The sequence below is a fragment of the Camponotus vicinus genome, unplaced genomic scaffold (assembly GCF_025532165.1).
Source record: "Camponotus vicinus isolate PSW18456_S1 unplaced genomic scaffold, iyCamVici1.0 SCAF_12, whole genome shotgun sequence".
NCBI lineage: Eukaryota > Metazoa > Arthropoda > Insecta > Hymenoptera > Formicidae > Camponotus > Camponotus vicinus.
Genome location: NW_028141948.1, coordinates 3,594,679 through 3,619,863, shown reverse-complemented (window position 1 = coordinate 3,619,863; position 25,185 = coordinate 3,594,679). Strand labels below are relative to the sequence as shown.

General features: G+C 33.8%; 1 protein-coding gene and 1 non-coding gene across 5 annotated transcripts in view; one reads left to right on the top strand and one right to left on the bottom strand.

The window, feature by feature from the left end:
* Positions 1-3,435: 3,435 nt before the first annotated feature.
* Positions 3,436-3,509, bottom strand: Trnas-gga (transfer RNA serine (anticodon GGA)). The gene has a single exon. It is a non-coding gene; the product is annotated as a tRNA-Ser (tRNA).
* A 2,975-nt stretch (positions 3,510-6,484) lies between these two features.
* Positions 6,485-25,185, top strand: part of LOC145962588 (uncharacterized) — a 65,470-nt gene continuing 46,769 nt past the window's right edge. For 3 of the 4 annotated variants that reach the window (XM_083083791.1, XM_083083788.1, XM_083083789.1), the window contains exons 1-2: positions 11,759-13,065; positions 13,546-13,572. The gene's annotated coding sequence lies outside the window, so the exon portion shown is untranslated. Of the gene's footprint in view, positions 6,779-11,758; positions 13,066-13,545; positions 13,573-25,185 lie in introns of those variants that run through there. The other variant, XM_083083790.1, reaches the window with a different exon arrangement.

Here is a 25,185-nt window from a genome sequence, read left to right as displayed (position 1 = left end):
GGCTGCTCTCTCTGCGTCGTTGCGACCGCCGCAACTCTGGACCAGTTTCTTTATCCGGTACAGCGGTGGCGGATTTCGAAACGACCGGTTCTCCTTCCACGATTGGCTTTCGGAACGACCGAAATAAAGCCGCGTCGCGCGTTCGCGATATCCTCGTGGATTTTACGATCCTGCCTATGGCGCGGTTTGCAAAAGTGACACGGCGATGTCCGAGAATGCACTACGCATAACTTAATCCTTTCGTACCTCCGGCTTTCCCAAAAGAGATGTGTTTCATATGAAGACAGTTTTACAGGTTTTTGGGGGTGCTGATTCCAAATTTCATCAAATTTTAAATTCAAAATGGCAGATTCAAGATGGCGACAATGAAAAGCTTAAATATCAATATATTTAAAATATGAGCTTTGATTTGATTTTGATTTTTTTTAAAAATATATATTATGTTTTTTCCTGAATATACACACACACGTTCGACTCATAGCGTTGTTATACATTTTTTTTTTGCAAGCCGCGCATCTGCCGCGAGACTTGGATGTCCGTCGCACGTGTCATCTTACTTTGATTACATATATAAATTATTATAATATTTATCATAATAAAATTGTAATCACATTTAAATAAAACTTTAAGTTTATAATTAGTGCATAAATTTTATGATTTTTCAATTAATATGCGGTTAATCTTCATTCTCTAAAAGTTTGATTTTTTGCAAAGTTTAGATAATTATATTGTACTGTAAACATTACATTTCAAAGTGCGCGATTTTTTTACGTATAGCTTGAACCTTCTTCTTTAAAACAAGCCAAGGTAGAAGTCGATAGGATTATTTGTTTAAAAGTTATGAATTTTTCCGTAGGTGGGACATATATGTCCCGGAGGTACGAAAGGGTTAAGCAGCAAGCAGGAATATATAAGTCACTGAAAAAAATGTTATCTCAAATTTTTATATATATCTTATATATTTTATATATTATATATATTTTATATATTTTTATTTTTCATATTTTTAATAACTTTATATAGGTGTGATTTTAAATCACTCGAATACGTATGTCCCATACAGCACATAACATCGCAGCAATATTACAATGTTGCTGCAATGTTGAAATAACATTGCAATATTGCCGCAATATTACTGCAATGTTCTGTGCTGCATGGGACATTACAAATTTTCAAAAAACTCAGTGAAATATTAATAAACATTGACGATCGAAATATATAAATCAACAAAAGAACATAAGATAGAAGGAGAGATATTTAAATGAAATTAATGATAAATTATATGATATTATTTCTTTATTCTCTTGAGAATTCTATAGAGAATTTACACGAGAGAAAGAGATGTTTGTTGGAAGCGCGATGTTTGGAGAGGGTGCATGTCGCGTAGGGGATTTCCCTTGTCTCCGGATTCTCCTCTCGGTGTCCCCGGACACCGCGCGTTCTTGGCGCTCGTCGGGCAGTCGTTAATCTTAACAAGCGGAGCGGCGGAGGCGGGGACTCCGTCACTCGCTGCGCACGCCATTATTCAACGCTTGGGAAAAAAAAGAAAAAGGAGAAAGAGAAGAAGAGACCGTTTGTGCGGTGTGCTTTGCGCACCGTCATTACGCTCGCACGCGTGCACGCTCAGCGAGCTGATCAGTAATTAGCGAATTAGCACGCGTATGTCTTTTAATGCGCGCGAGGGGAGGGGCTCTCGAGTCTGATATCAATGTTTCTTATAATTTCAGCACGTATAAGTGATTACACTTCCATTAGGAACGCGAGTTTTTACGAAGGCGAGTCGAAAGATCACGCGTTAAAATAAAATGGTGAAAAAGATAATATTTAAGATCCGGAAACGTCAATCTGTTAAAACCCACAGAAATTCGGCGAAGTCGAAAGTTCCGGCAACTAGAAACATCTTGCCGCGGATTCGGATCTCGCGAAACGGAAATGTCAAGAGTCACTACCGCCAGCATTCGGTAAGATACGACACGAGACGCGCGCCGGACTTTTGTCACGATTAGTCACGCATCAAAACAGGGCCGTATCTCGGGCAGGAAAAGGCGGTCGATGCGGATTTCGTGCGGGAGGACTGCTTGCCAACAGCGAGAGGAAACGTGAACGATAAAGAGAAAGGGAACGAGAGAGAGAGAGAAAGACGACGACCGTGACGTATTATATCTGGGATTCCCCCTTCTCTCTTTCGCGCGCGGCGAAACTTTGCTGTTTAATCCTTCACGAGCACACGCGTGGCTGAAAAACGATGTAACATAAGCCCCGCCACATTATGAAAGTTAAACTGGAACAGAGTGCTCTTAACCCTTTTGTAACTCAAGAATATATATATATATATATATATATATATAATTTGCAATTAACAATTCCATATTTTTTCTTAAAAACTATGTGTTTTTTCTTAAAAACTATGTGTTTTCTTTACCAATTGATTCCTCTCATTATTTTGTACGTAAAAGTATTCAGGTAAGATAATCGAAAAATGAATATTTTACAAGATATTTTACGGTTTATGTAAAATTAAGAAATTATTTCAAGCCTCATAACTCAAAAAGTACTTAACGAAAAGGTACTTAATTATAGTGTTTTGGAAAGCTCTCGAGATAAGCTACAAGAATGTACAAAAATATATAGGGTGTTCTATTTAAAAAAATTGAAGTGACCTTCACGTGACCTTCAAATGACTCTTCAAGGTCAAACCAATGGTACCATCTTATGGCCCCCTCGAAACCATACAACTTTTGTCTGAAACATTTTTCTCTCCCGGGCTTGGTTTTCGAGATATTCGACTGGATGGATTAAAATGGGCCACCCTGTATATAACGCGCGTTTAAATGTCATTTTTCAATCTATAAATATAGCTTCTTTAATAAAAAATACAATATGATTACTATAAAAATTACAATGATAACATAATAATATGGAGAGAAAAAGAAACAGAAATAAACATAATAAATAAAATAAATAAATAAAAAAAAACAGAAATAAAAAACTTTGTTGTATTGTAATTAAATAAGACAATTTCTCTGGAGAATTTCGAGAGAACTAATATTTTTCAATGAAAAGAAACATTTGTAAAAAAATACAGACACTCGTGCCTGGTTGTGATTCTGCACTCTTGTTCATTGGACTTAGCTTATATTTTTTCTGCTTTGTTGGATTTAGCTTGTATTTTTTCTGCTTTGTTATTAAGATTGAAGTTCCTCAATCTGATGATTGGCTTGTCAAAGCTCTTTGTGCTGATTGACAAAATGTTTTGTTTTTTTTTTGATTTTACAAATTGATTTTTTTTTCTTTAATGTTTTCTTTTATTTGATTGGTTTTCTTTTTGATTTGATTTGGTTTTTTTTGTTTGATTTTATTTTGGTAAGAAATATATACATATAAACATCTTACTTTTATATTATGATGAAGAAGATATGTGAGGTGAGGTGCGAGTGGCTGGATCGGGAATCGAACCCGAGTCTTTTGCTTTCCGGGCAAGTGCTCTAAACCACTGAGCTATCCAGACCCCACACTTAATGCCGCTATTTAACACATATGCGACCCCAGAGCGATGTTGGAATCTCGCTCGATGGATGCAATGCCGATTGTCACGGAGGAAATAATCGCTCGCTGATCAAATAAGTGCCGGTCGCACTGCATGCAAACTTCTTCTTCGACTGGCCTTTCGTAAGAAACGGCACCGATGAGCACAACGCCATAGAGTGACCACATCTCTCAAGATTCCTCTAGTAAATATCCTCACTGTGCCGATGGAAGACAGTGGCAAATGGACCCTGAAATTCGGCGAAGATTTCGCTTTGAAGACGCAAACGAGACGAGGCTCTATTCGTGGCGCACGATGTGCCACGGTGTCGTATCTCCGCGTTGGCACGACCCGCGTGCTGTTTTCTTTGGAATTTGAGACGCGGGTGCGTTGCTGGTGCGTCGACGCGAGCGAAGTGTGCGCACGAGCGGGTTGGCGGCGTCGCGACGCGATGCCTATGCGACAAAGATCTCCCGATGCTGCAGGTGGTCAGCCAGAGCAAGGCGTACACGTGGCCGGTGCATGTGCACGTGTATATGTGTATAGCTCGCGCGAGATATAGCTGCCAGATCGAATTAAACTCATAATACGTATGCTCGATCCGAGTCTATTAGTACGCGTTGCAATTTCGCTGCATCAAAGTCGATAAGCCGCATTAAACGTAGCTTCCCGAAAACTTTAACGGATGCGAATCAAATTTGAAAAAAGCATATCTTTATGGGAATAAAAACATTCGCAAAAATTCAGTTTCGCGATCAAAAGATGGTGCATGATTTTCTAAAATAAATTCTTAACATTTTATATTAAATAAATAACTATGAGAAATATTCATTGATCTGGCAAATGCGCGAGATACATAAATATAGATAATGTTATAATTGCGATCGCGTTAAACACACGCATAACTAGCGTCGACCTCTTTTGATTGTCGTCGTTTTGCGCTGCATCCGGCGTCAGCTCGACAAACACTGATATTACTACACGTCGCATCCTGCGTGATGACGAATTCGGGCATCCCCCGATTTAATTTTAGCTCCGTATCTTTATCGTCTGGTGACGGATAGATTACATTTCGGATGTATCATTAACGCACGATTATAAATCATGATCTCTGCTCTATATTGTGCACAGAATCGGGCAGTTAATGCCAAGAGACAGAAAGAGAGAGAAAGAGAGAATCGCACGTTTGCCAGAAATCACCTTTAACTTTAACGTTAGTATACGTTAGTATACCGACAAAACACTTTTCTGGCATTATGCATATTGCATCTTGTTGCGTCGGAAATACGGCTTTTGAATCTGTCAACAAATTGTGCGATGGCTCGAAAAAAACGAATATAACGAATATAAAGTGATGAAAATATACAGTATGAAAAAAATGAATATAAATTTTGAGAAATTACGTAATCAGCTGTTTCATGTTTTTTTCATGATTATTAAAATTTGACATTCAAATAGTTAAAATAATCTTTTTTAAACAATAAATCGGCACATCTCTCTCTCTCTATTCAAATATTACAAATTATATATATATATTTTGTTGAATTTTATTCTCACAGAAATTTTATTTCTTTCATCTTTTTTCTCTTGAAATCAAGAATTAATACCATTTTTATTAAGAAAGATTAGTCTGCGGAGCGGAATCTTTTATCATTGTTTGAGCATAGTTTTTATCTACACACACATATATATATATTCAATGGATTTCGTAGAATAAATTCTAATTGCCGATCATATTTCTGCGTTAATGAAATTTTTTTTTTCATCCGAAGTGTTTAAGCGCAGCTGGGAATCGCATAAAAAGTTAATAACTGCGCGGCAGTGCATCAAGTGGATTAAACGGGAGACTATTGTTGGCTCAGGTGGTCGTTGCTCTGCGTTCGTTGGCTTTCTTTTTCTTGCCTCTCTTTGTGTTCACTCTTGTAATTCTACGCCGTTCTGCTTCTCTTTCTCTCATAAAATCGCGCCTTTCTTTTCCTCGCCACGCATACTTACTTTATTTTTCGCACAAAGGTAAAAGACTATTAAATCATCGGCCAAGGGGCACTTGACTCATCAATATCGATTTCATATCAAAAATATCAACAAATAATAAAATACGAAGACATTAACAATAGACATAACAGAAAATGATTTTTACGAATACTATAACATTCGTTTCCAAAAAAAGTTTTTATTTTTTAGAATCATTCTTTCTGTAGCATAAAAATGATTTTTTGACGGAAAATTACTGTAAATTATTTTTAAGGAATTTTTTTATCAAACATGCATACAAGGTAGAATATTTTTCATGTACTTGGCGTATTTTTTTTACCTTTGTAAGGTTTTTTTTAGTCATTCTTTCTGTAGCATAATTTAGATCGAGTAAATGCAACAGTTAAACGAAATATCTCAGCTCGGATTCTCGTAAGAGTTATGAAATGACGTTAAGCTGATATCAAGCCAAGAGAAGGTATTAATTGCGCTCGAAACGCACAGAATCACGTGCAATTAGAAGATACAGAGGCGACGTGCGTGCCAGGGCAGCGTCTCGTCCCGCTATTTTATCGCCGTCGACCACCGAAGACGATCTGTCAAGGATTCGCGTTCGCCGCGGGATTACGCAAGCGAAAGGAGTGCTTTTATTGCGGCGCGCAATAAGAGGACTCTCCTCGAAATCTCCGCTCGCGGCGGCCTTTATCGCCACTCCGATAATGGTTTTTTAATGACGACAACCTCGGTGACCTTCGGGTTGCTGCGCGCTCCCACGCCTACGCGCACGCAGTTACGCCACTTTTTTTTTAGCCGCTTATAAACTAATAACGGTGCTCTCAAGGCCGAGAAGTATTTCACGTACAGGCAGGCAAAGGCTTGAAATCGGAACATTCTATGTTCTTTACAAGGCACGGCCATTTATATCCTGTTCTTAAAATATGTATGTATTAATACGAAGTGTATAAATAAATAATACAAGGTATCTTCTTCTTCTTAGTCCTTTTGTTCGTGTCCGAACATAGTGATCTCTCTCTTTCATATACCTGTGTTGCGCACCAGATTATCACACGTATATGGGACCTACAGTTTAATGCCGATTCCGAACGGCTGAAAAATAGAGAGATTCTCTTGGCAAGATTTCTCGGTGGTTTGCCAGTGCCTTCCGAGAGAGGAGCGAGCGTATACAATTTTTCGGTCCTATCGGGAATCGAACCCGGGACCTTTGGCCTTGTAGACTAGTGCGCTGTCTACTGTGCCACGCTTCGCTTTCAATACAAGGTATAATGATTGAATATTCATTTTTTTTTTATTAAAAGTATTAATTGCACCCTGTTTAAAAATCTTGACCGTTCAGCTTTATTAAATGATATATTTGGCGAATATAGAGAATCATATTCGATGCTAAGTGATGGCGAAAATAGTGGTAAATGTAGACATTTGTCCTCGGCACGATTTGATGTTTGTTTGTCATTTAACTTGTATCCGTAGAGAAGCCGTTATTTGCCGTTTCTTTTTTCCTTATTTATAGCTTGTTTGCGAGTACGAGAGACGCCTAGGTGCGGATCGATTAAATTAGCATCATTTGTAGGACGATCGATTCACGCACAGATCAAACGGGTAGAGCGAATAATGCGAATTAACGGGCGCGTAATTCACGCGTATGATGCGAAATCGTGGACGCATCACACGTATACGTACGCATACTAAGGTCGCTTTCACGCGGCTACGTCAGGGCTTATCCCATTTGGATATCTGCCAATGCGCCGACGGTCTAACTCCCGTCGGATGCGCCTAAAATAACGAATCGATCAAGCTTTAACGCGCAACTTTCGACGCTGATCAGCCGACCAGCAGCGATAAACGAATTGCGAAATCATTAATATGTTCAAAGTAGATCAGATCTTTCTCTGAGAATAATATCGAGAGAGGGTTATTTATTGTTTAGAATTTTGCGAGTCTTCTTCTCTGTTGAATTTCCGATAATTTTAGTAGGCGATAATAAATTTTATCTCGGAGATTAAGTTAAGAGAAACAATGTTTCGTTATTTAAATTGTGATTTGCAAAAAGTATATCTCGATGATGTAAAATTGTCGAGTTAATTTCTAGATTCAAAGACCAAAAATTTATTATTTCAGAGAATGAGTTTTTATTTTACGCTCTATACAGGGTGTCCCATTTTAATGTCCCACCCCAAATAACTTTCTTATTTTTAATTTTAGAAAAAGATGTTTCAGACAAAAGTTGTATGGTTTCAAGGGGGACATAAGGTGGTGTCATTAGTTTGACCTTGAATAGTTACTTTAAGGTCACGTGAAGGCCACTTTCAATTTTTTAAATGGAATCGCCTACTTTTTATTACATATTCTTGCAGCTCATCTCGAGAGCTTTCCAAAACACTATAATTAAGTTAGTTTTCATTAAGTACTTTCCAAGTTATGAGGCTTGAAATCATTTCTTAATTTTACATAAACCGTAAAATATCTTGTAAAATATTCTTTTTTCGATTATCTTACCATAATACTTTTATGTACAAAATAATGAGAGAAATCAATTGGTGTAAAGAAAACACATAATTGTTTCGAAAAAGAAAATGTAATTGTTAATTGCAAATTACATTTTTTCTTTCAAAACAATTATGTGTTTTCTTTACACCAATTGATTCCTCTCATTATTTTGTACATAAAAGTATTAAGGTAAGATAATCGAAAAATTAATATTTTACTAGATATTTTATGGTTTATGTAAAATTAAGAAATGATTTCAAGCCTCATAACTCGGAAAGTACTTAATGAAAACTAACTTAATTATAGTGTTTTGGAAAGCTCTCGAAATAAGCTACAAGAATATGCAATAGAAAGTAAGGTGTTTCATTTAAAAAATTGAAGGTGACCTTTACGTGACCTTGAAGCAACTATTCAAGGTCAAAATAATGACACCACCTTATGTCCCCCTTGAAACCATACAACTTTTGTCTGAAACATCTTTTTCTAAAATTAAAAATAAGAAAGTTATTTGGGGTGGGACATTAAAATGGGACACCCTGTATAACTTTATTAGATTTATTTGATCTCTTTATTAGATTTTATTAATATTAAATAGTATTACGTGCATATATTGAAACTTTTCGTTTCTCGAGTAACGAAACAAATCGATCGCGCGATTTCGAGTTGAAGTAACGGAAAGATTGTTTTAGCGTCTACAGAAAATGGGACGTTGACAGGGGATGTAAATGTTTATCGATCGATTGCCAATAAAAGCAGAGGTACACACACACATCGGTGGCACGCTTTCAGCGACTTCCTGTCACTATTTGAAGCGTGGTGGGAGTCGAAATGGTTTGACGAAAATTGGAAGTTAATATACTTGACAGACAGAAACACCCCAATAAATCTGTTTCACTCGACAAGCAATCAACATTGAGCTATTTCGTTAGAAATTAACATTGTTTTTCACTTTTTATTTTTAACTATCACATTAAATCATCGTTATTATTCAGTTTAAATAATTTAAATTTTCTTGCAAGATCTTTATACATTCGTCTCGGTTTTTTTGTATTCTTTTTCGTAAGATATTTTTTAATAAACCATTCGAGATTGAAGCACTGTTGTGTTATGCGAATGTCGTGAGCGAAGAAAAAATGAGCCCGCGAAACGATGATCGTCTCTCGCGATATATTTCTTCTGTCAGAGGTCTACAAACGACACGCGTCGCGCGGTTTATTTCGTGACGCGTGATTCACTTTGCGGCGCCAAGCGAGGCTCGTTACTCGTTGCCGCTCCTTTTACTCGTTTTTTTTTTCTTCCTTCTGTCCTCGCATTTCTTTTGTCGCTAAGAAATTATAAACTGCTGCGTAACTGTTGACAACAAAATGTTTCTAGCAAACGTCCGAAGGATTATGCGATAATATAATTAATACAACGTCTTGCGAAATTATACAGTCTATTCGCTCTGTATGGATATTATATATTCATTAAATCCACTCAATCTTTTAACAAGTGTGTGTAATAAATAATTCATTAGTGAATGATATCAGCAATTAAAATATATTAATGTCAAATAACATTTTGTGTGTGTGATACGTCGTTTTACTGCATTTTTTTTATTTAGACAAAAACAAGTTTGAGGGACATCCGTGCGCTCTTTGTTCGCTTTTTCTCGGAAAGAAATCAAACTTTTACTTTTTTAGACTTCGCATTCTTATGATACAGCTGTCGGTTAAAATTACTCGCACTTCTTACACGATATTGAATATGGCTTGAAAGAGTTAAAGTCCAGACAATGCTTGACGGTTTAGACATACCCATAATCTGGCAATTACCCTTAATTTGTCTCGTCGTCCCTTTGCGTGTCCTTCAAGTTTCTTCCCTCTAAAAGCTCTGTCACTATTATCACCAAGAAATAATATAGTAGACAGACCTCCACGAGGGATTTAACGCACCGACATAACCGACTCATAAGAGCTAATTTGAAAGATTCATTAATTAGAGACTCGTTTTTAATTACCTTTATTAAGGAAAATAATCTTTTTAACAAGAATGTTTTTAGAAATTAAAAAATTATTGATGTATTTCTTTTCGAGAAAAATCAATATTATGTGCCAGAAACAAAAATTATTTAATTTTTTTTATATATCTTGTAATAAAAATAAAATAATTTAATAACAGAAGCTCAAAGAGTTCCGTATATTCTGAAAAAGATATGCATGAATCATATGAGTTCCGTATATTCTGAAATAAATATACTCATAATTTAAAAAAAATTGGCGATTAACCTTTTGTGTCAAAATATTCATAATTACTATAATATACTCCTTATTCTTATTTGTCGAAAAATGTATCACAACTCTTGGAAGAGAGAACTCCTTAATCAAATCTTAAATTGTTGTATATTATTTTGATAATTTTTTCAATCGAAAAAAGAGCAATTCATTCATTCTTCCAACACATATTAAATTTTAAATATGCGATAACATCTATTTATCGAAATTAATTTGAGATGCAAGAAATACTGAGTATATTCAGTTTACATTCATTTTATTACATCATTACGTACATAAAATATTTTAGAATAAATCAATTGATATGTATTATGAAACTAATATATATAAATAATGCTAAAATCTGACACATACAATATATGTATAACTATTAATTATAAACATTTTATTTACTTGTATATTGTGTATATATAAATGGGAAATATCTCTTTAATAGAAAAAAATTTGTTACAATATTAACATCAGCAGATTGAAATTAATACCCTTTCACAAATTATAGTAAATAATTACAGTAGAAAATTTATTAAATACATAATAAATCTTCAATATTTATTAAAAATTTAGTAAATATATATTTTATAACAAGATTTAGAATATTTTATATGCATATTATACAATATATAATGCAAACTGAATCATTACTCAAAGATAATATTTCACTTAATTTAAAAATAACAAATAATAATTTAATAAAATTATGGATTGTTCATAGTATAGAGATGCTCTGTGTCGTCCAATGTTTCCACTACCTGTTCTTCTTCTCTTATTTGTCTTTCGTTGTTTTTTTATGGTACTCATACAATACTCACTTGCGAAAACACGCAAAATTAATTAAAATCGCGCGCACATTTTACACTGTACTGATATTAATCTTATAATAAAAACTAAAAAAATATAGTTTGATAATGATTCAGAAGTTAGAAGAATTCTGTATCGTTATGAAATCGTACACGACCCATACGATATTTTATATCGCAATGAAAAAACGCAAAATTAGCATGTTTGTAGAGAATAATCGTTTAGCATTTTTTCCTTATTGTTAAAATATGTCGCAATCGTAGTTTGAGAGATAATACGATGACGTATGAAACGCCTCTTCTATCCGAGTCTTCTTATCACGTGATAACAACGTGACCATTTGTAAATAATAATATTCAATTATTAAATAATAACAGTAAATAATAACATTGTGTACGTCACAAAACGATTATTAAAATGCAAATTTTCGAACCAATAAATTAATTGTAATATATTTGACTTTTATTTTTTGCGGCATCTTGTGCTTTCTTAACACGCATGGTCATCCTGGTGTTCGAGAAAGTCGCGATTATTTTCTACGATTATTATCTATTACTGATTATTACATTAACGATTAATTCGTAAGCGTGTTAAAGAGACGGCTATTTCGAACGATCTGTTTGTTTAAAATAAGAATCTATAAGGTTAGTTTCGCGAGATTAAATGGAATCCTATCAAAAAAAACTGCCAAGATTAAATAAAAATTTATAATATATTTTTCTTAATGTACGAACATTGGAAAAATAACTCTTTCGTTTCTCTACGCATCAGTTCTTGTCCTTTTCTCCTTCTCGATGCCTCGAGGCGTAATGGAAGAGTAGTGGGGTGTCTCCCCCACTTCTCTCCCCCCCACGCCGCGCTACGACATACCGTCAAGTATGTAAACATCGCTATTTCTTACATGTCACTATTCCAAATCGAAACGCGATGGAAGGTGAACTCTACGTTATATTCGTTTCTAATTCCAAGCGAAATATTCTCTGAGTATATCATTCGCTTTGAAGCGAAAAAAAGCGTCAAACGGAATGTGCGGGGAAATAATGAGATGATAATTATAAAATATTTTTTCATTCTGATATTTTGTATGTACAATCGATAATTTTTTATTTCTTTAATGTTTGTTTTCTCGAATATATCTAAAAAATTTACTACTAATTTTTGGATTGAGAACGCGTAGTAATACACAAATCTCAGAGTCAAATAAACTACGAAAAATCGTGACAGAGAGATACATGTTTATTAATAATTAATTGAAAATTAAAAAAAAAATATAGAATATTCTGCACGAGTTTATTTAATAGCGTGTTAAATATATTTTATGGCGATAAAGAATCAACTTTACTATTCGGTATTCGGCATTTTGTGACGTATTACATACTATTTGTTTACATTCCCCGTCGCGTTGTTATCATTCACCCGGCGAGATTCAATAGGAAGGTAGTAACAGGAAGCATTCCGTACCTCATTATATATTATTTTTCAAAGTACTATTTACATTATAATTTGTTAAAAAGGCGCATTTTGCGAGATTTATTCCAACGATATCTGTCAAAATGCAATGGATAATCAAATATGATCATATTCGTAAAATATTACTCATGTATATCTCTTTAATTTTAATTAATTAATTAAATTATTTATATTATAACGCGAAATATAATAATCTTGCTTTAAAATGCAATGCACCAAGTTGTTCACAAGAGATATAGTCTTGAAACGCCTGAATTTGATCGTATAATTTTTGATTCGCCGAATGAATCGTGTCTAGCTTTGTGAATTTCACCTCTCTCATCGCAAGATAATAAACCATATGTCATACATTAATTTTGAGAGTCATGTAAAGTGCCGCGCGATCATATTCTATTGATTGTGGACGATCGAACTGCATTTCGCGAGTGAGTGTATGAATATCATGAAGAAGCAACGAAGGATGAATAAAAAAGGACGAGCAGGTCCAGGAAAGCATCGGAAAATGGTGAAGCAATCGTGGTAAATATAATTTATAATTTAATTTTTTAATTTATTATTTGTAAATATAATTATCTTCCTATATTAACGACATAATATAATAGTTATGTAATGTAATATTACATACATGTTATAAAGACAGAATATTTTAAATTTTGAGACATTTAAAATATTTAATAAAATATTTCCATATAACAATTAACATTTAAGCTAATTAAACAACTTTATATGTACGCATGTTTGTGTAATATTTTACCAATATTTAAGATTTATAATTATTTATAATTATTTAGATTACTCAAATAAGTGAATTATTATGTAAATTTTTTATTAAATATCTAACTATGCTATAAATATAACTATGTGTTTATATATAAAAAAACTATGTTTAAGAGGAAAGATTAAATAAATAAAAAATTTTTAATTGCGCAAAATAATTATTTTTAAATAAATATTATTTTTTAAATACTGCTTTATAGTATGATTATTTATTTTTTACAGATGGACCACAACTCCACTGCTGTATCGGTGAGTGATAAACTATTTTTGATTGTATACATTTCATTCTTTTTAGTAATATAATTTCATTCATTTTATATGCATTATCGAATTTTTAAATAAAAATGTTCTAAATAAAACGAGATAATTTAAATAAAAATATTCTAAATTTCAACGAGATAAATCATATACCTCATTGTAGACATTTCGAATAAAAAAAAGAATGATGTTATCTCGTCGTTGTAAAAGACAGCAAAGAAATATATCATTTCCTGGGCATGACGTACTGTTTTCAAACAGACCAATAGTCCCTTTTCTTTCTCATATGATAATCATCGCGGATTTACGCGCGAGGGAGGCGATTTATCGCTCGCGACGAAAGTGATATCGCGATGGGGAGGGTGAAATTTTGATCGGAGTGTATTCTTGTCCATATAGTTGTACGTACGATATCGAAGAGCAGGGGTAAAGAGAGTGCAAGCAAGGGGGCGACGCGTATTGCTACTGCCATTGTGTTGCTAGGGCGATTCAGTGACCCCCCGCGGATATTGCCCGTCACCGAGGGTGAATGAAAAGGGAATATAGCAACCCCCCCGAATTGCGGGATAAATATCGCTCGCGGGGGACCCTCCCACGTAAGAATTCCTAATTCAACGTTGGGGGGAGGTGAGAGACAGAGAGGAAGAAGGAGGAACGGGCATGCCTTGTGTGCACGTGTAGAACCCTCGAATTTTATCGATTTTATCACCCCCTTTTATCCTCTCTCCCTCGAAACGCGAAGAAACGTACGCGAATCCGACGCGAAATCGAAAAGTGCTTGTTTCTCTGTTTCCGGTATACGTAATTTCAGATTTATTATTGTAATTGTAGATTTATTTTGGGGTGAAAGGGAAGTATCTTTATTTAATTGTTGTCCCTGTATCGATAGTTGTTTGATTAATTTTAATAATTAATGATGAAACTTGAAAAATATATTAATAGTAAATAGTTTAAATCTATTTATTCCAAAAAAAGTAAAAACAATTTAATCTCCAGAAATAGTGTTAAATATATTTTTAAAAATATTTTTCATAATATTGTATATCCTTTGATTATTTCTCTTAACGCAAGTTTTCTGAAGAAAAATTAATATTTTTTACAAGAGCAGCGAATAATTTTTGTAAATTATTTGTTGAGAGAAATGAGAATTTTCTCCCGATGCAAATCAATTGAAACCCGATCGGGTTGCGCATATAATCCGGTCGCATACAACCGGCTTAGTAAGGTTTTCACGGTCAACGTGCGTGCGGCCCCGACTAGTCTGGGCGTCGGGACGCCCGGCGCCACGTCTGCACCCCCGTGGCGTCAGCACGGAGGCTCATAAATTCTCTAGAAAACGGGTTCTCTTGTTTCGTTTACCTTATCGGCGCCGGGACGAATCGCAGCGCCGACATAATTTTACACTTTTTCGAGCATTCAGCTTTTTCTCGATGCTCTTGAGATCGATACTCTCTCGATGCGATCGATGGGAATTTGTGCGAATCAGTATAATATCGGTATAACTGCAAGAGAATAATTTGGACGCTATAGATGCGTAATTAAATTGATTTTTGTTTATCGATTTTCTGTATTCACGTGACCTATTGATATCTATGCATTAATTATTTTTTTTATTTTATGTAAATGTAATATCCTTTTTTTATAATGTAAATTTAAATTTAAATAACAGATATTTTATTTCACGGGAGATAGATTAAATTTATAATTTGGATGCATATAAAAACTTAAAGCTATAAGATTATTCTGAATATATTTTTCAAATCTACGAAATATATTGATTTTTTTTTAATGAGATATTTGTATATTTTTATTATAAAGCAGTTTTGTCTTAACATTATGCGAGTAAATTATTATTAATTCGTTAATATGATGTATCCAAATACTGTATATCACACGTGTAGTAGTATTATTATTAAAAAATGATAGGTAGAAAAAGAAGAATAAAATTCTCCAAGATATGCATTAATCTAATTTCCACCTTCTTAAAGCGCGCGAATTGACCTTAACTATGTTGTTGAAACTATGTCAACCCACAAGAAAATATATATCGCGCATGCATTTATTTGCTGACCTTTCACGTATATTTATTTATTAGCGCGCCTGCTGCTTTATTGCATTCTTGTTGCATAATACGCGCATAAAACGCAGCAGCGAGATCCGCTATCTCGCGCGTTGGCACTTCGCATAATTCCCCACTTTTGCCGTGTGCATCGATTCGCGCAAGTTTGTCCTTCGAGGATATCGATCGTCGGCGGAGCCGAAATTCGTGCCAAATGCATTTCTCGCTGCAAATCGCTGCGAGCGACCGAGGATTGCAACGCGTGAGCGCACTTTTCGCGCGACGTACTCTCGTCAAGGACGTTCGAGAGATTAAATTGCGATCCGCTGTCGCGGCCGTTGTTGCACGAAGACAGGATGAACGTGTCGTCCTGTTTAGCGCGGAACACGCTCGGAAAGTCGGGACCTTCGAAGACGGTCGAGGCGCGTACATAAACGCGCTCGCATGAATTACATCCTGTAATTATGCAGCGACTAGTCTTTATCTTGAGAGAAATGCGTTTGCTCATCATTAATTGCCATGCGACAAGAAAAGAATTATTTTTGACATTTAATTACCGTATAAACGTAACTGGACACGAACATTTTTGTTTCGTAAAAAAATGCATAACTATACAAATATGATATTCTACAGATATATGTGTGAATTATAGCCATTATTTTTCTTTTTTATAAATATGCATGTATGTAAATCGGAGAAGAGAGAGAAATAGAAACAGAAAAATGCCGCAAATTTGCTTATAGTATTTAACTTAAAATTCTGACAAAATAACAAGCAAGAAAAAGTTTCATTGAAAAAGTTCATTGAAATTTACTTAGGTGCGCAAGATTTTGCCTAAGCGGCAGGTAAACGCTCTTTACGAAGTGCCTAATAGCTGAAATATGTAATAACGAATGGCGGCAGTTTTCTATTTTTGGTCTTGCTCTTTCGCACGTTTTCAACAACTATGTCTTGTTGACCGTCAGAGTGGCGAGAGTTCCCCGACTAAAATGGCCAGAGCTTGGAGAGCGAGTAGGTTAAAGTGCTAATGCCGTATGATTGCCGACGACTAGCACGACCAGCAGTATAAGCAGCTTCGCCGCATTAAATCGTGCCGTGATCTACCGGGTGTTCGTTTACAAACGCATTCGAAGAACCTTTATTTTTAATCGCAATTGCGAGTTTGTAAAAATAGATAAAGTGGACGATTTTGTGATAGAAACATACATGTCATGTATAAATTCTTATTGGAAAAAAATATAATTTATAATTTATAATTTTATAGATAGAAAAAATAAATGATAAAAATTAAAAAAATAAATAAACAAGAAATTAGAGAACAATAAGAAATATAATAAATATATACAGCAGTTTGTGCTACATAATATGTGCAAAAACAAAATTAATTTTACAAATTCTAATATAAAACTCTTAAAAAGATTTTAAAATTAATTTTCTTATTGACAATTTTCTTATTGACATCCATAAATATCGTTAACTAATTCAATTAGCGATTCTATCAATGGTAAATATCGATCGTCTATCGGTTATCTATCTAACATCCTGTTCTGTAATTTATCTGTAATTCTCAATGCGAAATATATCTCGTTATAATACGATAACTCGTAATGGACATGCCAGAAAGCATTAAGCCAAGTTCGTCATTCTTATCGACGTCGCGATTAAGTCGAAAAATCGAGCTCGTATTGATACAATCCAGTTTTCTTGGAATTGATTTCTTCGCTGAACTTATTTCTCTCTTTCTGTCTCTATCTTACAATTTTTTTATTTTTCACAAATTTTTTGTATGTCGAAAAAGATTCGAAAAATAAGTGCTTAAAATAAATATTGTAATTGATTTTTACCATTATGATTCATTAATAACCTGATTAATATTTTTTCCATCGTCCATAAATCGCCCATAAATCTAAAATAAATAAGAGTTCCAAAGAAAGTCCATTTAAAGTTTTGAAATGTACATAGAAAATTGGAAAAGCTTATCTTTTGTTATATATATATATATATATGTTTGTATAGGACAATAATGAGATATAAAAGATTCGGAGAATGATATTATGAATTTTATCTTGGTTTTATCTTACTTTCACTAAATAGCTTTTAAAATTTGTATGAAAGCTAATTTATTACTTTCTATTCTTTCCACATATAAAAGCTATATTTTTATGTCTGTTATCACATATACTTAACTTGAGTTTTTTAAGTGTTTTTTAAGTTAATTATTACACACACATATACAAGTGAAAATTTTAAGGAATTATAAATACGTAATGGAGGAACCAAAAAATCTCATAGAAAATGTTTAGGGGCGATATAAGTGAAACTCATAAAGCGGTCTTGTGTATAGTGGTGCAATTAAACACGACATGAGGTCAGACGATGTCACCGTCGACAAAGGACGGCGGTAACTTTCGGTCTAGAGGGGTCTCGTCGGTTTTGAATGTTATTAAACGTAATTTAATATCTTACCCCGGCTCATTCGTAAACCCAGGACCCCTCTTGGAATTTACAATAAAAGCGGCGATGATTCCTATATTAAAATCTACGAGCGACAATATTTTCCGCGTAGGCGACATCCGTCTCGCTTTCTCGAAAGCAGGAAGATTTCGTCGATTATGCAACTTGGTCGGCTTACCAAGAAATCGTCTTTCAAATTAATCCTAGATACATAAATTAGATAAAAAAAAAATCAAAGTAAAAATATTTTTTGAACCTGAAATATGAAAGTTTTGCTCGTATTAGAGCATTAATTAATTTTCTAACTCTCTTTAATTAGCAAGAAAAAAAGTGTATATTTATCATTTATTTATACGAAAAGTTTGATCTGTCAATGCAATAATCGATCGCAATAAAGTCAACCAGTTAACGTCTGGTAATCTGTCGATTTCTAGAGAGAGATGGCGGGCAATCGGAGAATGGGCAGAATGAGATTTCTCGGCAACGATAAATATCCATTCTATCTTTCGCCCCCTCGTTTTCCCCGCCCTCATATCGTATCTCTTCCCTGTATAAGTGCGGCTAAGTTTATTAGAGCAATTTCCAACACCGAACGATGGCCCGACGATGCTGGAAGGGCTTGAAAAAGTTGCGCTCCCGGCGACGGGGTTTCCATGACTACCCGTTATATGGGGAGCCCGTAATTGCCACGTCCAGCCGCCGCAACGATGATAATTATTGCTTGTGGTTTTTAGCGATCGTGCGAATTTCAAACTGTACTAAACTTACTTCGCGTTGTTGGTGCTGCATTTTTTTTTTGCTTTTTATTCGCAGCACTTTTATGATTGCTTGTAGATCACGATATGTAGCATTCATATAAGTAATATTGTTAAGTGTTTCCAATGCAATTGAAAAAAAATTAATTGATAAAAATCATAGTGTTTTAATTCGCTAGATACGCAATAAAATATTTTATGAAAAATATGTAAAATACTTTATGAAAAGATGATTAAAAATCAATTGTTTCTAATATAATAAATATATTATAAACTAAAAAAATTATAACATTGATAAAAACTATACGAATTAGGCTTAATTTATGTGATATGATCTCACTGAATTTAATTTTCTATACAGGGTGTCCCATTTTAATGTCCCACCCCAAATAACTTTCTTATTTTTAATTTTAGAAAAAGATGTTCCAGACAAAAGTTGTATGGTTTCAAGGGGGACATAAGGTGGTGTCATTAGTTTGACCTTGAATAGTTGCTTCAAGGTCACGTAAAGGTCACCTTCAATTTTTAAAATGAAACTCCTTACTTTCTATTGCATATTCTTGTAGCTTATTTCGAGAGCTTTCCAAAACACTATAATTAAGTTAGTTTTCATTAAGTACTTTCCGAGTTATGAGGCTTGAAATCATTTCTTAATTTTACATAAACCATAAAATATCTAGTAAAATATTCATTTTTCGATTATCTTACCTTAATACTTTTATGTACAAAATAATGAGAGGAATCAATTGGTGTAAAGAAAACATATAATTGTTTCGAAAGAAAAAATGTAATTTGCAATTAACAATTACATTTTTTTTTTCGAAACAATTATGTGTTTTCTTTACACCAATTGATTTCTCTCATTATTTTGTACATAAAAGTATTATGGTAAGATAATCGAAAAAAGAATATTTTACAAGATATTTTACGGTTTATGTAAAATTAAGAAATGATTTCAAGCCTCATAACTTGGAAAGTACTTAATGAAAACTAACTTAATTATAGTGTTTTGAAAAGCTCTCGAGATGAGCTGTAAGAATATGTAATAAAAAGTAGGCGATTCCATTTAAAAAATTGAAAGTGGCCTTCACGTGACCTTAAAGTAACTATTCAAGGTCAAACTAATGACACCACCTTATGTCCCCCTTGAAACCATACAACTTTTGTCTGAAACATCTTTTTCTAAAATTAAAAATAAGAAAGTTATTTGGGGTGGGACATTAAAATGGGACACCCTGTATAATACATATGATAAGGATACATTTTACATTAATTATCATATTTCCATTGTCACGAATATGACAAGATCATTTTAATACATCCCGAGAAAGCATTAGATTTTTAACTCGTAAAAAATTGTTCTGATTTCGAAAAATTTTAATTTTTATTTCAATTTTATATATATTATACATCTTAATATGAAAAACACTTAGAATTCGAATATATAATATACTAATAATTTTCGATTAATTCGTTCGTATAAAATATATTTAAAATGTTGCTTAAAAAGAATTGCTTAAGAACTAAAATTCATGATTATCCGCCACGTTACATCGTTTGTAAATAACCTTGTACACTCGGGAGAACATATGTAGACCGCGAGAATACGTGTGGCATATTTCTTACAAATTCCTTCACGAGGCCTAAGAAGGAGGAAAAGAAGGAGGAGAAGAAGGAGGCTCGAGAACCCGCAGGAACGTAACAACGGCCGGCTGTTTCGTAAATTATTTTCTGCGGGCTGTAGAGACAGCTCGTCTCTTTCTCGCACGAAGACGGGTGACGAGAGGGGGCGAGGGGGTGTTAAAAAGAAGGCGAAAATCGGAGTACAAACAAAATCGAGAGAGGAAGGATGGCGAGCGAGAGGAGGAAAAGGAGGAGGAGGATATGGAGGACGAGGAGGTCGAGGGACACTGCGACTGTTTAGCCTTGACATTCGCCTCCCACATCCTGCCGGGCTGTCAGTGGCACTCAACCGGCGAATTTTCGATCGCCACCAGTTCTCTCTGCTCAAGGACTGAGACCCGTTATCTCATTTAGCTGGATTCAGATTTCGATGTTACATAGACACGTGTAAGAATGATACGACGTACGTTTCTATAATGGAAATACGATGATTGACGCAAGGTCCTTGTTTTTAATTGAAATCAACGTTATTATAACTGATTTCAATTCTCATTTGTCCTTCTTTATTTCGTATTATGTATTTAAAAAAATTGTAGCTGACGATATAATTGAATATTTTTTTTGCACATATACAGAAATATATGAAACTAATTTACAAAGAAAAGATAATATAGCGAATAATGATACTTATGATGATTAAAATTATCCTCAATCTGCACGATCTTCAAGAGAGAAAAGAGTTCCTATAAAAAGAAAAGTGATTTTATTTAAAATAAGATGACAAATAAGATGACAAATTGGTAATGTTTAGCTTCTCATGTTAGATGTAATAACTAGACGTATAACAATTTTTTTCTTTTGTTATTTTATTAATTTTGTTATTTTGTTAATTTTTTTCTTTTGTTAATTTTGATTTCTCTGCCTGAAGAGAATTAACTAAGAATTAACCGCAATTATCATATTGCAAATCTGAAGTGAACAATAAAATCCATATATTTTGCAAGACTGATAATTATACGCTCGATAAGAAATCGCTTCTGTAGCCGCGACCTTTGGATCCTATCTCTTTCATCCGATATTATGATCCGATCGTTATCGCGTTGATTCCAATCAATCCGTAAGAGAACGTAATTTCGCGATTTCACGCGAAAACGGCGCGTAAGGTCTTTCGAAAACAGCGGTCTTTCGAGAGGTGGGTGAAAAGGAAAAGTCGCGCATACACGACGGTATTTTCCTTGAGAACTCGCAGCTGGATGTCGATTTGCATTTCTGCATAATGCACGCGATTCGTTTGATAATGTGTAATGTGCTTGCATTCCAGTTCCGCGAATTCGTAGGAGAACGATGCGAATACCTCGAGGCGGGCCTTAATCGCTTGGTCCTTAAAAGAAAACGTGCCAAGGCCGACAATGATCTCAATAGCGAGAGCGATTATTAATTTGCACCGCGATTCTCAAGCTGCAGGCGCCATCCAGGTGGACTTTGCGGCCTCGTGCGTTTTTTTTTTACCATCACATCTAGTCATTTTTTTTTTTCGAAATGCAGAATAAAGAAAAAGTTATTTTTTGAATAATAAAATATTTATAACTTATATAACTTAATTTATCTCAGTTATTTTTTGAATAATTTTGAATTTATCTCAGTTATTTTTTGAATAATAAAATTTTGAATAATTTTGAATTTATCTCAGTTATTTTTTGAATAATAAAATATTTATAACTTATATAACTTAATTTATCTCACCATATTATCATGAGAATGTAATATTTTCCTATTAACCTTTATATCAACGAAGCTAAATATTTATAACGAAATTATATATTTATGCGATACTATAATAATAAGAATAATGAGACTAATTAAAAATCTATCGTAAATTTAAAACCTAATAATCGAAATAAATTTATTTAGATATTTTAAAATGTAAATTAATAAATTATGCATAAAATGAAGAGTCTTGTGTATATAATATATACTTTTATAATTCCCCCTAGATTGATACTTTAATAAAATAATTTTTTTAAATTGTGCAGACTTTTTTTTAGGTTATAAATATATTGCTGATTATTCCAAGCACATAAGTCTCAGCATAATTAATTAATCTTTCGAGGGTCACTGTTCTTTTTCACTACTGTTGTTTACTCGCATTTATTACGCAATATTTTGAATTTTTCCACAAAAACATATTAATAAAATTATTATACTTTAATGAAATAATTTTTTTTAAATTGTGCAAACTTTTTTTTAGGTTATAAATATATTGCTGATTATTCCAAGGACATAAATCTCAGCATAATTAATTAATCTTTCGAGAATTACTATTTTTTTCACTGCTGTTGTTTACTCGTATTTATTACGCAATATTTTGAATTTTTCCACGAAAACATACTAATAAAATCAACTTTATTTTTAATCAATGAAGATGTTGCGACACGTTTGAAATATTCATCGTGTATCGAGAAAGTGTCTGTAGGGATTTACGCAATTCATTAGGACGGATGAACGAAGCAATTTTGTAAAGAGGCACAATTTCGACAGAATCAGTTTTTATGAGAAAAGATAATATAAGCGTTATCTTAATATCTCGTATTAAAGAAAAAACAAATTATAAAGGGAAGTAAAAAAATTACAATTAATTAATTTTTTATATTATTTTATTATATCATGTGTTAAATAAGAAAGCAAAAATAAGAAAGCAATAAGGAAAGCAATAAGGAAAATTTCTTACAATACGTATCATTGCACTTAATAGTTATCCGGATGTATGAAAAAAGAGCATTGATTAACATAGACTTCATCTCGACCTCATAATTTCCTAGAACAATAATCGACGGAATGTCAGAACAGAAAAATACGTTCCAAGTGCGATTGTTTTATTCTTGGAAAACATCAGAGCACACGTCAAATCATAACAAAGCGAAGCTATATTTTATGCACCTCATCTTTAACATTAACATCCTTTATTTTTACTGCTTTACTGTTGATGACTACCACTACGTTCGCGTCGCCGATATCTCTTATGTTTTATGAAAACAATGCTACATGGTTGTATGCGTTGGATTATTTGCCAGCGCTGATTCAATGGAAAGAAATGCGCGCGAGCGATCGCGAAGGGTGCGCAATGATCGATGTAAGACGTAAGATCGATGTACCTGACATAGTGATTTGCATGAACGAGCGACGCCCAGAAATCGAGATCATCGATGATGGGCCTCCCCGGGAGCTGCGATTGACTCACCTGTTATGAATTTTTACCGGTTCTTTTTATATCAATCGACGATTAGTCATTTTCAGATTTTCTATTTTATCTCTATTTGCAACTCTTGTATATCCGAGTGATTAATTGGTCTTCAACCATATGGTATCTTGTAATTATTTGTGTATTTTGCTTTTATATCTCATTTATTTTATTACAAACTGAGATGCAGTTTTAAAAATTTTATTATAAATTTGTGAAAAAAATGTATTTCGAGAGATGATGACTGAAGTGCTTGAAGAAAATATGCGAAGGAATCGTTGATGAGGAGAAACGCCGACGGCGATTATTACTCCAAGATCGACGGGCGATCTTATCGCGTGCGTTTTGCATAAAATCCGCTTGCCTCGAAATCGACGATGACGAGTGTCTATTCGACTTACCGTTGAGGTGTCCCTGAGAGCTAAATGATTTCTCAGATCAATCTTGGAGTCGTTTATCCTCGATACCAACTACGTTTGTCGTTCTTTTCCATTACCAGCGATTTATTGCGATTGCGATGCAGTTATCTTACCACGATCTAACAAAAATCGTATATCGATTACATTGTCTTTTCAATATTCAATTAATCAAGTAGCAATTAACAGAATGCATGATATTTCTAACCTCGAGTGCAATTTTTTTGCCAGGTAGAAATTGATACGTTATTAACCAATCGCGGGAGGTTTGATTGTCACAATGATTATTTTCGAATCCCTTCCAGCGACAAAATGATTTCATAATCGAGTCACTTTGCATACCGTGCTATTTAATGCTCCAGAAGGTGCGCCAGAGGGGAAGTACGGGGAGGGAAATATGAGAAATATAGTGGAATTATCGTCTCTCGGTGCATTGTTATTAGTAGGCAAATGGAAGAAAGCCGACACGAGTGATCGGCGTTTAAATGACGTCAGTCAACCTCACCTTACCTAGGATCGTGGAAATAGGCGTGAAACAATGTCGATTAGATCGCAACGTGGCAATCTGCCTTCTCGTATCCTGAAGGCTACGGATTCCTCTTCGCATCCTCGCTTCCGCGAATAGGATTTATTGCTCGTTCAAATGTCTCGAGTCGCGAAATTACGAGACGTCGGAGATATGAAACGTGAAAACAATAATTTGCGAGAAACATAAGGTAGAGCGTTTGAATAGTAGGGAAAATTAAAGGGGAAAGAGAAAAATTTATATAGAAGATATAAAAGTAGTAAAAAATAAAAGTAATTTCGAAGGCATATCTCATGTGTTTTTATGTGTCTTAGAATTAACCCTTTGCGTTCAAATGGCAATATCCTGTTCTGTTCAGCTAGCTTAGTGTTTGAATTTACATAAATACCTGTATATATATTAAAAAAAAAATATATATATATATTTTTTTTATATCTTTATATTAAAATAATTATCAAAATTCAAATACACAAAGTATTAGAAAGAGAAAATTAAATTAATGAAAAAAAATTAAATTAATTGTAAAGAAGATT